Source organism: Phascolarctos cinereus, unplaced genomic scaffold (genome assembly GCF_003287225.1).
Source record: "Phascolarctos cinereus isolate Bilbo 61053 unplaced genomic scaffold, phaCin_HiC Scaffold_2;HRSCAF=192, whole genome shotgun sequence".
In the NCBI taxonomy this organism is placed as follows: Eukaryota; Metazoa; Chordata; class Mammalia; order Diprotodontia; family Phascolarctidae; genus Phascolarctos; species Phascolarctos cinereus.
The window spans coordinates 370,965,640-370,978,502 of NW_027555625.1; positions in this window are offsets into that span (position 1 = coordinate 370,965,640).

Below are 12,863 nucleotides of genomic sequence, written 5' to 3' on the forward strand. Positions count from 1 at the left end.
TCTTATTTCTACCCTTCTTCTTTCCTGCCCATCCTTCTCCCAGTCTTTCCATCTTTCTCCAGGTAGTGTAGGCTTGACTCCAGGTGGGAAGTGATTTGCAGCTATGTAGCTAGCATAGGCTGGTGCTTTGGGGTTGTTGGGCAGGAGGTGGAGGCAGTGAGTGGGGAAAAGGAGGAAAGGGTCTAATGCAGGCATTTCCCTTGAAAGTCTCTCAGTTCCAAATCTCCTTAACTGGAGGGGGCAACTAGACCTCTGAAGAACCAAGACTGGGATTCAGGAAAGTCTCTCTAGACGGGCAGCTGCCTCCCAGGAATATAGATTCCAGACTGTCTAGGTCTTATTGTCTGCCCAGTTTCCAGTGCAATTGAATTCAATCCAACAAATATTGATTGAATGCTAGATATGTGCAGATCTCTTGCCCTCTCAAAATAAGATCATAGACTCATCTGATCATAGATCTAGAATGGAAAGGAATAGGTATTAAGTACCTACTATGTGCCAGGCACTGTGCCCAGTGCTTTACAAATATTATCTCATTTGATCCTCCCGACCCTGTAAAATTATCCTCATTTTATAGTTGAGGAAACTGAGGCAGACAGAAGTTAAGTGACTTACCCAAGGTCACATAGCTACTGAGTGTCTGAGGCTAGATTTGAACTCAGATCTTCCTGATTTCAGGCCCAGTGTACCACCTAGCAGCCTAGCAAAAGAGGTCATCTGTTCTAAGCTGTTCATTTTACAGATGAGGAAACTAAAGTCCAGAGAGGTTATGGTTGCAGCAGTGGTAAGTGGCAAAGTAGGATTTGAACTCAGGTCCCTCCTGTCGCCTCTAATTTGAACGTTCTGATTTCAATGCCTGTACCACATTGGCTTTATATAGAGCCCTTGCAAGCATCCATTTGCATTGACTCTGACCTCATCCCCATCTCTGCTGAGGGCTAAATAGGAGGAGAAAAATGGGTGGAAATTGCAGAGAAGCTCTTCCCAACAATTAAAGCCATTCCAAAATGGCCTGAGCTACTTTGGGAGGTATTGGGCTGAACGTTACTGCCAAGGCTGAATGGTCACTTGTCAGGTACATGGTAAAAGGATTTCTGCTAAGATCTAGAAGATCTCTGGGGTCCCATCTATAATTCTGAAATTTCGTGATTCTGTGAATGGGGTTTACAGAGAGGCAAGTCAAACCTGCAAATATTCTAATAGGGAAGCAAGTTAGCAATGGAAGGCTCTGGAATTCCTTCTTCCTAAAGGTTTTTAAGAACAGAAACTATCCCTGCCTTGTCTGGACTGGGGGAGGAGCTGCCACGCCAGGAAGCAGGGGAAATGGATAGGAAGGAAGGCTTAAGAGCCCTGCGTGCTCTTATGAATGATTGAATCACAGCCCCTCCTATTTGCCCAGATGTCTGTCTGATTGAGCAGCAAGTCCCCAAGAAGCCTAGCCTCCCTGGATCGGGTCCAGTGTTGCAGGGATGAGAAAGAGGCGGGGGTGGGGGGTGGGGGAGGGAGGACTTGACGGTGGGAGGGCCTAGAGTCCCTGAAGCTCTGCAGGCCAATGGCCCTCCCTCGCCATTTAATTAGCTAATGTCTGGCGAGACCAGTGCGGCTGAAAAGCCCTTTACAAATGTTGAGCACAGTTTCATTTCCAAGACCTGCCAAGAATATATTTACAGATGTGAGCAAAAGGTCACCATGACTGGGGCTGAGTAGACTTGCCCCTGGGCCCTGAGTGAGAGGATGGGGATGTAGGACCGGAGATGGAGGATGGGGGCGGGGAAAGAGAACTGGGGTGGTCTAGTGAGATCAGGGATGTGGACACCTGGGGTCTGTATTGTCTGGCTGCTTTGCCTCTGCCAGACATTCTTGCCTCATTCTTAGGCCATATATCTCAGTGCTGTGCCCCTCCCCCCCTCCCCCCACCCTCTTCAGCTTCTGGGGCAGGGAGGATGGGGAATCGTTTCTAGAAATAAAACCTTGGAGCTCTCTCCATGTAAGGAAAGTGATAGCATTTCCCCTGCAGTGAGGCCCTCCGTGGACAAGTTTGCTCTCTCCTTAGTGGGGGTAAACAGCTTTTCTAATAAGCCCCTAATGGACCCATCTACGGTGATTACTTGCCTGCCACAAAAATTCTTACTTATCCAAGGGGATGAAGGATTCTTTGTGAAACCAGTGAGTGGAGACTGGCTGAAAGCCCAGGGGGCAGAAGGAGATTGTCTGAGGTCCCAAGGCCCTGCCAGAATCAGACCCCCTCTTCTCCTCCCCTTTAAATTCTCTGCTATCCATATAGGATTGACTTACTCCTTGTTTAGGTGGGATCTGGCCCTTAGGGCAGGGAAGGCCTGCTTAGGAGGGGAGAGGTTTCTGATATTCTCTGTTACCCCAAGGCCTGCTCCTTTCTATTGCACATGATTGATTAAAATGAGCTCATCTGAGGGTGAACATAATTCATTTCAATATTTATAAAATGTCCATTTTATGCAGGACACTGAGCTAGGTACTGAGAAAACAAAATCTTTCTCCCTACCACCCCCTGCAGAAGGATGGTCCAGGCCTTCCAGAAGTTTATATGGATGCAAGAAAATAGGGCAGCTAGCTGTTGTTGCAGTAAGTGATAACCCAGCCTGGAGTCAGGAAGACTCATCTTCATGAGTTCAAATCTGGCCTCAGATACTTACTAGCTGTGTGACCCTGGACAAGTCACTTAACCCTATTTGTCTCAGTTTCCTCATCTGTAAAATGAGCTGGAGAAGGAAATGACAAACCCCTCCAGGATCTTTGCTAAGAAAACCCAAAATCGGGTCTGACAAGACTGAACAACGACAACCCCTTTCCTTCCCATTCTGGTCTCAATGCCTCCTGGCTTCCTTCCAGAGCTCAGGGGCTGCCAGGTGTCATCAGTTCATTATCAATCTAATAAAAGTCATTAGTCCTTGAAAAGCGTGACATGAAAGGACCCCAGTCACTCTCCCCTTGAGAGGAATTAATTGAACTGAGCACAGCTGGGTGGAGAGGGAACCCTGAGACGCCTCAGGGAGACAAGATGCAGACACGTAGCCCCAGTAGTTGTGCATGAAAGTGCTTATATACACCAAGAGGCGTATTCAGATCTGTCCTCATAATGCCGAATCAGCTTTCTTCCCCAGGGGACTTAGATGCTGGGATCAGAGATCCTAGAATTTCTTTAGACTTATGAAAGAATTTCCATGCTGGAGGCATGGAGCTGGGCCTGGAGTCAGGAAGACCCGAGTTCAAATGTGACCTCAAACATTTAGTAGCTGTGTGACCCTGGGCAAATCATTTAATCTCTCTCAGCTTCAATTTCCTCATCTGTAAAATGGGAATAATAATAATAGCACCAACCTCTGAGGGTTGTTGTGATGATTAAATGAGATAATAGTTGTAAAATATTTAGCACAGTGCCAGGCACATAGTAAGTGCTATATAAATGTTAACTATTATTATTATTACTATTATTATTTCACATCAGTGGAGTGAGGGCAAGCATTTTTTCCCTAGTTTAACCAACACACCTCCTCTACAACAGCCTAGAAAATGTGACAGATCAAATTCTGATCAGAAAGCCAAGAAAATACCATATTAAATCATTTTTCTAGCCCAGGGCAGCTTAGGAAGGCAGACAGAGAGGTCTGTGGACACAGAGGTGGGTGAGTAGCAGCAGTGACAGGGAGCATTCCTATGCCCAGGGACAGAAAGGGGCCTGAGACATTGCACCAGAGCAGAAAGAGAAAGCTATCCCAGGGATTGCTGAACTAGTGTTGGCTACAGGAATGGGTGACATCTGGCAGTTCTGTCACCCATTACCCAGTGCCAGGTAACAGATCCTGGAATGAGAGGAGTGAGCAAGGGGGACCCTAGCTGAGTACTAAGCACAGAACTTAAGTTCCAGAAATATAGCCACATAGCAACTCAGTACCAGCCGTTAGCCCAGCGCACAGACCTACAGTGGAATAGCCAGAGCAGGAGTCCCAAACCCAAGAGGAGCCAACAGCTCAGTTGCTCTGAAACTGCAGGACCTCCCAGTGAGTTAACTATGACTAAGTCCCCTAGCAGTCTATGGAAACTCTGCTACTAACAAGCCATCAGACTTGAACTTGGATTGGAAACTTGTAGAGCCCAGGCCAGGAAGGCTGCGAACAGACTCCTTCCTGATATAGCACTTTGGGAGCAATGAAAACTTGCAAGCCCCCAGGCAGAGCTGTGAAAGCATCAGAAGGACTTAAAAGGACAGAAGCTCAGGCCAGACATCCCCTCACTCACACTCCCAGAACAACATTAATGTAAAGCCAAAAGTCAAGGAGTATGCTGGAATAATGAACAAACAAAAAAGAACCTGACCATAAAGAGCTACTATTGTGACAGGTAGGCTTGCGGCACAAGTACACAAGAGGATGACTTGAAACATCTAAAAGCAAAGCCTCAAAGAAAAATGCAAAAACAAATCCAACAAGAATTCCTAGAAGGGTTAGAGTTTTTTAAAAGAGCAAAAAATATTTTTTAAAACCAAATGCGAGTGGTAGAAGAAGAAATAGGAAAAGAAATGGGAGCTATGCAAAAAAGAGGTACAAACTTATTTAAGAAAATAACACCTTGAAAATTAGAATTAGACAGATGGAAGCTAATGACCCCATAAAACATCAAAAATAATAAAACAAAATTTAAAAACTAGAAAAATAGAAGAAAATGTGAAATCTTATAGGAAAGAACTCCCTGTCCCCCAGAGGCATGGATGACCTTGGTGTCTTTGATGTCTGACCAAGCTCTAAGTGGTCCGAAACACCTGCTTCAGCCACCTTCATGGCCATTGGAACAAATTGGTCTCATCTGACCATTCTGCTGGGGGAAATCTTCACATGCTTGGAGTAGACATCCCTCTAACTCACCGACAGGTTTGAAGCCTGTTGGTTACCTTCAACCTGGCTTAGTTTGTGGGCCAAGAGGTTTTACCAGGGTGTGGTTGCTATGCATGCTACAGTTTCTTGAAGCCATGGGTGAGAGGTGGGTGAAGGTGGACACCAAAGGTGGATAAGCAGCCCTGAAAAGGGTTTAACAGCCCTCACACCAGAGGTGCTAGTCCTCCTTTAACACCCCATGCACCACAGTAGCCTCTTAGATGGTTAGTGTAGCCATTTTGATAACCATTCAGTAGTTGACTTAATAAAAACTGGTTTTTTAATGTTTACATCTCATCTGCACATTATACCTGGGACTGAGTGATGGATAGAGGAAAGAGAAATGTCAGTTTCCTGTCCTCAGGCACTACTCAGTAGAAGGATCAGGGCTGGGAAGGAGGAAGAGAGCCAGTCTTACTTTACAACAGGGAGCTCTGTGCTATTTAACATTTGTTCTTGACCCTATGCTATTTTACCATTTTTATTAATGATTTAGATCAAGGCAAAAATGGTGTGCTTATTAAATCTGCAATGATAGCTACCATGTTGAATGACAGAGTCAAGGAAATTTCAATTCAAAGCTAGAATGTAGAACTGAATGTAAGTAGATGAAATTAAACAAAGATAGATGTAAAGTCTTATTCTTGGGTTCGAAAAGTCAGCTTCATGTGATTATACAGCAATTTGTGTGGAAAAGACCTGCAAGCTTGATCTGAGTCAACAATGTTATATAAAAGTCCCATAAGACCTGATTTGGTCTTGGGTTACATTAAGGGAAACATTTTGTTTAAGACTAAGGAGACCAGAGCACTGACATATACGGATCAGGTCATACTATTCTGTTCAATCTGAACATCTTAGGAAGAACATTGACAATATGGAGAGTTTCCAAGATGGAAGGACCTTGGAACTGTACCCATGTGAGTATCCAGGTTGAAGCAACTGGGAATGTTTTGTTTAGTTTTGCTTTCTTGAGGAAGATATGACTTAGGAGGGAAATAATCACTGTTTGCATATATTTGAAGTGTTGTTAAAATTGAAGAGGGATTAAACTTGTTCTTGGCCCCAGGATAGATCTGGGGGAAATAGATGGAAGTCACAGAATGGCAGATTTGGGCTTGATGTCAGGAATAATTTTCCAGCAATGAAAGCTCTCTGAAAGGGGAATAGGCTGCCCTGGAAAGTAGTGGAGGTGTTTATTGAAGGTCATGAGCAAAATCTGGTTGAAGAGGGCATTTTGAAGAGGGGATTGTTGTTCAGTAATGGGTCAAATCTGTCAGAAACTGAGATCCCTTCCAACTCTGAGGGTGGTAGGAGTAGAAGTCTCTAAGGGAATGCTAAAGATGAACCTGCTTTGGGGTTTTTTTCTCCCTTGATTATCCCAAGTGAAAATGGAGATTGGGGGTGGGTGTGGGGGATTGAATTTATCATCAGGAAAGTTCCCTAAGTAATCAATGGGATTTCTTATCCCACCTCAGGGTTAAGTCACAGCTCTTATCTTCAACCCAGTTCAGCCCAGCCCCCTCCCTCCCGGGTCAGTACTCTCTGATTCTGAGAAATATGAAGACAGGTGTCTCCCAGCCTCTCAGTGACATCCTGCCATTTTCTACTTCCTTTGTGACTGTGGCCAAGTCAGTTTCCTCTTCTATGAAATAAAGTGGTTAGACTAGGTGACCTCTAAGTTCCCTTCAAACTCTCTGATCCTGGCTTCTTGAGAAGGTAATAAGGACACTGGCTTCTGGGAAATGTCACCTGTTGGGCTGGGGGACAAGATTCCTTCCCTGAATTTAACCAAACCCAACCTCATAGCTCCAGACAATTGGGCAGATGGCTCGGGAGCTTAGGCCTTTGCCTAGCTGTCTACATTGAGAAAATCACAAGTAATAACAGAGCTTTTCTCTGCTCTTGAAAGGCCCCGTTGCTCTGCTAGGGAAGCCTGCTCTCCAACATGGAACTATCACTTGTTGTTCAGTCATGTTTTCAGTCGTGTCTGACCCTTTGTGACCCCATCTGGGGTTTTCATAGCAAAGATGCTGGAGTGGTTTGCCATTGCCTTCTCCAGCTCATTTTATAGATAAGGAAACTGGGGCAAACAGGGTTAAGTGACTTGTCCAGGGTCACACAGCTTGTAGTGTCTGAGGCCCGATTTGAATTCAGGAAGATGAGTCTTCCAGACTCCAGACTCCCTAGCATTCCATCCACTATGCCACCTAATTGCCCCAGAACCATAACTAGCCCCAGGTAAATGAGGCTTTGCTGCACTGTACAGATAACCAGCAGGGGCCAGTTTTCTCTTTGCAGTGACTATTCTCTGGTGGCCTTATGCCTTGCCTTGTGATCCAGAGCAGCTTCTACCACCAGGTTCCTGTTGCCATGGTGCCCCTTTTCTGGACTCACATTCCACTCCACACCTTTGTGGGGGCAAGGACTGGAGCACCCCCTCCCTGGGCTTGACTACATTCTACAGTCGGATTGTCTCTTGGACCATTACCCACCCTACCTTACTACCCACGGGGGTTTTTCCTCCGTCCTGGTGAAAAGATTTTTAGTTATGGCTCCATTCCAATGTCAACACTTCTCCTGTCCCACCCCCAGCCCCCAAGTCATTGAAGACCTGAAGTGAATCCCAGCCTTACCTCTGTTCTCCCCACCATCTGTCATGGGATGAATGAGGACAGAGGACAGGATGCATGGCTAGGGAAAGGGGGTGAGCTAGCAGGCCCGTATCACCCCCCAGGGATACAGGAAGATTAGGCAAGGATCTCAGGCTTGAACGCTTACAGGTAGCATTCAGGATTGAAAACTGATTTATAGGTTGTAGGCTGGCAAGAAGGAGGAGGGAGGAAGGAGGAAGGAGGAAGGTGGAGAACGCTCTGCGTATGAGGCTGCCTTGTTGTGCAGCCATAATTATATATTACATTGAACTGTCCTTACAACACTCTGAAGGGCAATGGGAATGAAACAGTAAATCACCCCTTCCTGATGCTACCCATAGCTCACCTTTCTGCGACACGGCCCTGGAGCCCAGACTGACACCCCCTTCCCCCTTTCCTCACTGCAATACCCTCTCTCCCCTCCCTCTTTATGCTCCCCCTTCCTCCCCCTTCTGTCTTAGGGAGCTAGTCTGGGGGTGGGGAGGAATGGGGGGGTGGAGGGACGAAAATCACAGAGAGCCTGCTTCTCAACCAATCAGAAATATGGGGTGGGTGTAAACCTGAGGCAGTTTCATTGGCTGCCTGTCTTGCTGTCTCTGGCAGTTTATTGGACACTCATGTCCTTTGATGACACAGTTTATCCGTCTTCCCCCCAACATACGCTGTAGTGGGGGCTCATGAGTGTACAATGTTCCATTGGAATCTGGAAGACCACATTTTAATTTTTTTTTAATTTTTTTATTTTTTGCTGCAGGGGACCCAATTCTCTTCCTATATCTCCCCTAGAGTACTCAATAAACTGGAGTGAGCTTCCCAGGACATCCAAAACAGGGTACCTGAATCATACCAACTCCTCCAGGAAGCCCTCTCAGATCTATTAGGATAGAAGAAAAATATCTTTTCTCCCTGTGCTATCTGGGAAACAGGATGCCTGGGCAAACATTTGGGTGTTTGTGATACTCAAGCCAGACCCCCAGGAACTTGGCTAGGACTGTGCCGTCATAGGAGAATGAATAAGGATAGCCCTGACTATTTTGTAGCAAGTATATAGCATTCACGAGATCATGTTCCCAGGGCCTCCCTACCCTGGCCTCTAGCAGACAGGAGACTGTAGATGGCTGGGCAAATGGGTACATTATTATGCAAATTGTATTCATGCATTACTTGAGTATATGTTGTGTGTATTATGGTATAGATATATAAAATATATGTGCATATAAAATACATATAATATGGATAGATATTCTCTCTGTTGCATATCATAACCACGTATTGATTTGTAACTCACCAGTCAGGCAGCTCTTCCCTCAGTGCTCAGCATTGTCACAGCAGGGGAGGGATAATCCCATTGGCACAAACAACTTCTTTTTCTCCTCTTCCCCTCAATAGCCGGAGGTCATAGAATCGTGGAATTCTAGAACTGATACCTTTAGAGATCGTTTTGTCCAAATTTCTGTCTCTGGACAGCCCAGCACAGAGCACAACGGCCATCCATCCCAGACAGAAAGGTCTCTTTGTATCTTCTCCCTCATTACACTGGGAGCTACTCAAAGCTAGGACCATCTTTCGACTTTCTTTGTATTCTCAATGCTTAGCATAGTGCCTGGAACATAGTAGGAGCTTAATAAATGCTTATTGGCTGTGACAGATGGACGGGCTCCTAGAAATCTGCCTCTTTTTGAAACTTGCTGATTCAACTAGGTTGCCTATGTAGGCACTTAGTGGAAAAGCTTGTTGATTAATTGTTCATTGTAAAAATTCTTCTCTGTGTAAGAAATAGGCTAGGGACCCCAGGGGACCAAGGTCTTCATTTCCCCTCCTCCTTCCCTAGCTCCTGTCCCCCTCTTCCTGTCCTCTGCCTGATACTAATTATTCTTGTACAGGACTCACTATTTATTTTGGCTAATGGTTCATTTGCATATCATTTACATAATGTTAATATTCATACTCATGTATGGGAATTCTTCCTTGCCTCCAGCTTGAGCCAGCAGGGCTGAGTACCAAGCAAGGCTGAAGAGTATCCTCTAGGAAATGCTAAGGGGAAATGGGGATGGCAATCATTTGGGGAGGGTGAGAGTGGAGAGTCACAGCATGGACAAGAATAGCCATAGGCTCAGTTTCTTTCTATCTTTCTCTTTTTAAATACAATTTAAAAAGTTTTATCGATGGCTTTGTTTGTACACCATAGTTATTTTCCAGTATCTCCCCTCCACCAGAAACCTCCCTTGTTACAAAGAAAAAGAGTAAATGAAAATTAATGCAACACCTGTCTATGATAGCGTATGCAGTCCTCTGCATCCACAGACCCTCACCTGTCTACCAAGACAGAAGTTTCATCATCTGGGGTATTCAATTTTAAGAAGATCCTGCCCCACTCAAATTATTCGTATTTGTGGTTCTCAACAGCTTTCATTTTCCCCATGTTGCTTCCCAAGAAAGTACTGTAACATATGGCACCCTGGTTTTAGCAGTGCAGTATAACAATAATGCCACAGGGATTCTCCGATCCTCCACTCTATCTTTGTGCCTGACCCTGGGAAAGACAGGAAAATGGTAGCAAGTGGGACTGCAACATGTGTATTTGTGTGTGTGTGTGTGTGTGTGTGTGTGTGAGAGAGAGAGAGAGAGAGAGAAGAGAGAGAGAGAGAGAGAGAGAGAGAGAGAGAGATGCTTCTATAAATATGTATGTGTCACCCTTAGCCTCCAGGGGCCATGGGCTCCCACAAGGAGGTGGGGTCTAGCTCTTTTCATTGGACTAGGGTCCAGTCCTGCAGGAATCCTGACTCCTAAAAGAGAAAGGATTTTTTTTCCTCCCACTGTCTGATTCTTTATGCTCCACTCTGGAGTTATCTTGAACAAAGGCTAGATATGACTCATATCTAGGGTCTCCTCTATAAGAGATTATCAGGGTCCTTTCTAAAACCTGATCTAGACCCCTCCCTGATCAATGACCTTTAAAGGTTCCTTATTACCTCTAGGATCAAATATGAAGTCCTCTATTTGATTTTTTAAAGCTCTTCACAACTTGAAACTTTTCTACCTTTCTAGACTTCTTATGCTTTAGTTCCTTCCACCCATCCAGCAATTCTGGTTCTGTTATTTTCCAAAATGAAGCTGCATCTTCTAGTTCTATGCTTTTTAATTTTTTGTCTCTCATTCTTGGAATGTTCTCACTCCTTTCCTCTGTCCCCTGGATTCTCTGGCTTCCTTCAAGACTTAGTTCAAATCCTTCAACAGATAAATGGCCTTTCCTGCCCCCCTCACACTTCTCTCCCCTTCCCTCTGAGATTACCTTTCTTTTATACTGTATATATCTAGTATATTCACAGCTGTTTGCATGTTATCTCCCCCATTAGAATATGAACTCCTTGAGGGCAGGGACTGTGTTTTTGTATCCCCAGTCCTTAGCACAGTACCTACCTAGCAGGTAGTGAGTACTTAATAAATGCTTATTGATGTTGATAATGATGATACTTCCAAGCTGCTCCTAAGTTCAGCTGGACTTATTCCTCAATAGCAGCTGTAGTATGTATCACTTCCAGCTTCAGGCTTAGCTAGTGCTTTTGGCTAAATTATTATTACTCTTTTAAAAAAAGGTGACAGCCTTTATTCTAACACTGGCAAAAACTCCTCTACTTCTGTTCCTTTTCAAGACTCTTCTCTTTCTCTGCCTCTGAGCAGCAAATAATAGTACAAAGTGAGCGTTGGGATCTCTCTGTCTTTTCATCTCCCTCTTGTTTTTCTAGGTTAAGACTCAATATCTTCTTTGTGAATGACTTAGCTCATATTCTGTCTATGATCAGGTAAATTACATTTGTGCCATAATCATCGAACAATTCTGGTCTCCATATTTCCCCAATTATTAACTTAAAAGTTCTCTAGTTCTTCACATATAAATCACAGGAATATAGTGTTTTCTATTTGCTTCAGTATTCTATGGCTTGCCACATTCAAATAAGCAACTGATACCTCAGAATTCTCTTTTAGAACTCTGAGCAGACCTTTGCCTCAGACAAATGAGTCACTTTCTTAAAGGGTCACTCACATGCATATTGACAAATACTTAAAACATGAAATAATAGTCCATCACTAATATTATACTCTTCTGGGGAGAAAGAACTCCCAGGAGACTTCTGGGACTGCTGAATAGATATTTCACATTTGTCTGTCAGATCTAGACTATTTGAACAACTCACAAGGTCCAAACCTTCTGGCCAGCCAGGCATGTCTTGGGCTTTTTTGGTTCTTTTAAATATAGCATCTTTCTGGCAGTGGTCATCTTCCCCTCTTCAAAGAGTGTATTTGAAGGACGTATCTTCCCCAGTGACCTGGGAACTTGACCTCTCAAGCTCATGAGGTAGCCACTAAGGGTATAATCATTCATCTTTCATGAGTGCCATTCAATCATCTTTGCTCAGGGAAAGAAGCGAAACATAAGAAGAATCCAAGGATTCCAGTGCCATCTCAGGCTTGCCTAGGTAAGCACATGTCAATTATCATTGCCATATGTTTGATGTGGACCATCATGGCTACTGGGGATGAGATGTACAGAAGCAAGAAGCAGGGAAGGGATTTCTTCCAAAAGTCACTGGCCAATCAAGAGAGGAAGGTGAAGTTTTTCCATAGCTCCTCTGCCCTGCTGAGGACCTAGCTGTATCTGATATGGCCTCTAATCACAGAGAGCATATGGTGACTAACCAGGAGCCACTGGTTGGACAAGTCCTTTTTTTAATTATTATATCTTATTTTATTTCCACCTTCTCTCCCTCTATCCTCCCTCCTCCCCCTCCCTATTGAGAAAGCAAGAGAAACAAAACCCCTGTTATGAATATGTATAGTCAAGCAAAACAAATTCCTTCATTGACTATGTCCCAAAAAAGTGTCGGTTTTGTGCAGGTCTTTTAGCAAAGAATTAAAGCCTATAGCCCACTGCAACGGTCCAGGGCACATGATTAGCCCCACCATCCCTGTTATATATATTTGCATGGTAAGAGAAGAAGAGGGGAAAGAAGTAGGAAGAAAAGCTGAAAATCAGTCTAAATTGGAAATCAAAAGATAGTCTATGAATGAAAGAAAAAATTTTTTTTTGCCTGCCCTTTTCTGTATTTCTACAAGTGCAGCCAGCTGAGGAAGGAGACGGTTTAATACCATTCTGTTAATTTCAATTCATTTCAACAAATTATTAAGCATCTACTATAAAGGCACCGAGGCAATAGGGGATAGAAAATGTCTCAGAGGGTGGAGGAAACATGGCTTTCTGGGGTATCTATTAGCTGTGATGGTGAAATCATTTTGTTTAAAT